Raw genomic sequence first — 3886 nt, 5'->3', positions numbered from 1 at the left:
ATTTAGTACAAAAGGCACAATGCCGACTTAAGTACAAGAGGACTGACACTCTAACTTTCTATGATTTGAACCACTCGTGTGAGTCCAGTTTCTGATTCCGATGCTTCACTTCAGGTTTACTGTATCCCTTGGCCCTTCTTATTGACGATAAAACACAGAGATTGCATACGAAATTAATACAAAAGGCACAATGCCGACTTAAGTACAAGAGGACGGACACTCTAAATTTCTATGATTTGAACCTCTCCTGTGAGTCCAGTTTTAGATTCCGATGCTTCACTTCAGGTTTACTGTATCCCTTGGACCTTCTTATTGACGATGAAACACAGAAATAGCATCCGAATTTAATAAAAAAGGCACAATGCCGACTTAAGTACAAGAGGACTCACACTCTAACTTTCTGTGATTTAAACCTCTCCTGTGAGTCCAGTTTTAGATTCCGATGCTTCACTTCAGGTTTACTGTATCCCTTGGACCTTCTTATTGCCGATGAAACACAGAAATTGCATCGGAATTTAATGCAAAAGGCACAATGCCTACATAAGTACAAGAGGACTTACACTCTAACTATCTATGATTTGAACCTCCCCTGTGAGTCCAGTTTTAAATTCCGATGCTTCACTTCAGGTTTACTGTATCCCTTGGACCTTCTTTTCATGATGAAACACAGAAATTGCATCCGAATTTAGTACAAAAGGCATAATGCCGACTTAAGTACAAGAGGACTGACACTCTAACTTTCTATGATTTGAACCTCTCCAGTGAGTCCAGTTTTAGATTCCGATGCTTTACTTCAGGTTTACTGTATACCTTGGACCTTGTTATTAGCAACAAAACACAGAAATTGCAACCGAATTTAATGCAAAAGGCACAATGCCGACTTAAGTTCAAGAGGACAGACACTCTAACTTTCTATGGTTTGAACCACTCCAGTGAGTCCAGTTTTAGATTCCGATGCCTCCCTTCAGGTTTACTGTATCCCTTGGACCTTCCTATTGACGATGAAACACAGAAACTGCATCCGAAATTAATACAAAAGGCACAATGCCGACTTAAGGTCAAGAGGGCTGACACTCTATCTCTCTATGATTTGAACCTCTCCAGTGAGTCCAGTTTCTGATTCCGATGCTTCACTTCAGGTTTACTGTATACCTTGGACCTTCTTATTGACGATGAAACACAGAAATTTCATCCGATTTCAATACGAAAGGCACAATGCCAACTGAAGTACTAGAGGACAGACACTCTAACTTTCTATGAGTAGAACCTCTCCTGTGAGTCCAGTTTTTGATTCCGTTGCTTCACTTCAGGTTTACTGTATCCCTTGGACCTTCTTATTGACGATGAAACACAGAAATTGCATCAGAATTTAATACAAAAGGCACAATGCCGACATAAGTACAAGAGGACTGACACTCTAACTTCCTATGATGTGAACCTCTCCTGTGAGTCCAGTTTTGGATTCCGATTTTTTACTTCAGGTTTACTGTATACCTTGGACCTCCTTATTGACGATGAAACACAGAAATTGCATCCGAATTTAATACAAAGGGCACAATGCCGACTTAAGTACAAGAGGACTGACACTTTAACCTTCTATGATTTGAACCTCTCCTGTGAGTCCAGTTTCTGATTCCGATGCTTCACTTCAGGTTTACTGTATCCCTTGGCCCTTCTTATTGACGATAAAACACACAAATTGCATACGAAATTAATACAAAAGGCACAATGCCGACTTAAGTACAAGAGGACTGACACTCTAACTTTCTACGAGTTGAACCTCTCCTGTGAGTCCAGTTTTAGATTCCGATGCTTCACTTCTGGTTTGCTGTATCCCTTGGACCTTCTTATTGACGGTGAAACACAGATATTGCATCCGAGTTTAATACAAAAGGCACAATGCCGACTTTAGTACAAGAGGACTGACACTCTAACTTTCTGTGATTTGAACCACTCGTGTGAGTCTAGTTTTTGATTCCGATGCTTTACTTCAGGTTTACTGTATACCTAGGACCTTCTTATTGACGATGAAACACAGAAATTGCATCCGAATTTAATACAAAAGGCACAATGCCAACTTAAGTACAAGAGGACTCACACTCTAACTTTCTGTGATTTAAACCTCTCCTGTGAGTCCAGTTTTAGATTCCGATGCTTCACTTCCGGTTTACTGTATCCCCTGGACCTTTTTTGTTAACGATGAAACACAGAAATTGCATCCGAATTTATTACAAAAGGCACAATGCCAACTTAAGTACAACAGGACTGTCACTCCATCTTTCTATGATTAGAACCTCCCCTGTGAGTCCAGTTTTAGACTCCGATGCTTCACTTCAGGTTTACTGTATACCTTAGACCTTCTAATTGACGATGAAACACAGAAATGGCATCCGAATTTAATACAAAAGGCACAATGCCGACTTAAGTACAAGAGGACTGACACTCTAACTTTATATGGGTTGAACCTCTCCTGTGAGTCCAGTTTCAGATTCCGATGCTTCCCTTCAGGTTTACTGTATCCCTTGGACCTTCTTATTGACGATGAAACACAGAAATTGCATCCGAAATTAATACAAAAAGCACAATGCCGACTTAAGGTCTAGAGGGCTGACACTCTATCTCTCTATGATTTGAACCTCTCCAATGAGTCCAGTTTTAGATTCCGATGCTTCACTTCAGGTTTACTGTATACCTTGGACCTTCTTATTGACGATGAAACACAGAAATTGCATCCGATTTTAATACGAAAGGTACAATGCCGGCTTAAGTACAAGAGGACTGACACTCTAACTTTCTATGAGTAGAACCTCTCCTGTGAGTCCTGTTTGAAATTCCGATGCTTCACTTCAGGTTTACTGTTTCCCTTGGACCTTCTTATTGACGATGAAACACAGAAATTGCATACGAATTTAATACAGAAGGCACAATGCCAACTTAAGTACAAGAGGACTGACACTCTAACTTTCTATGATTTGAACCTCTCTTGTGAGTCCAGTTTTAGATTCCGGTGCTTCACTTCAGGTTTACTGTATCCCTTGGACCTTCTTGTTAACGATGAATCACAGAAATTGAATCCGAATTTTAAACAAAAGGCACAATGCCGACTTTAGTACAAGAGGACGGACACTCTAAATTTCTATGATTTGAACCTCCCCTGTGAGTCCAGTTTTCGATTCCGATGCTTCTCTTCAGGTTTACTGTATCCCTTGGACCTTCTTACTGACGATGAAACACAGAAATTGCATCCGAATTTAATAAAAAAGGCACAATGCCGACTTAAGTACAAGAGGACTCACACTCTAACTTTCTGTGATTTAAACCTCTCCTGTGAGTCCAGTTTTAGATTCCGATGCTTCACTTCAGGTTTACTGTATCCCTTGGACCTTCTTATTGCCGATGAAACACACAAAATTGCATCGGAATTTAATGCAAAAGGCACAATGCCTACTTAAGTACAAGAGGACTGACACTCTAACTATCTATGATTTGAACCTCCCCTGTGAGTCCAGTTTTCGATTCCGATGCTTCTCTTCAGGTTTACTGTATCCCTTGGACCTTTCAAGTTCATGATGAAACACAGAAATTGCATCCGAATTCAGTACAAAAGGCACAATGCCGACTTAAGTACAAGAGGACTGACACTCTAACTTTCTATGATTTGAACCACTCGTGTGAGTCCAGTTTCTGATTCCGATGCTTCACTTCAGGTTTACTGTATCCCTTGGCCCTTCTTATTGACGATAAAACACAGAGATTGCATACGAAATTAATACAAAAGGCACAATGCCGACTTAAGTACAAGAGGACGGACACTCTAAATTTCTATGATTTGAACCTCTCCTGTGAGTCCAGTTTTAGATTCCGATGCTTCACTTCAGGTTTACTG

This window comes from Schistocerca americana, unplaced genomic scaffold (assembly GCF_021461395.2).
Source record: "Schistocerca americana isolate TAMUIC-IGC-003095 unplaced genomic scaffold, iqSchAmer2.1 HiC_scaffold_16, whole genome shotgun sequence".
NCBI classification, from domain to species: Eukaryota; Metazoa; Arthropoda; class Insecta; order Orthoptera; family Acrididae; genus Schistocerca; species Schistocerca americana.
The sequence above is the reverse complement of the archived record's forward strand: the minus strand, read 5'-3'. Positions refer to the sequence as shown.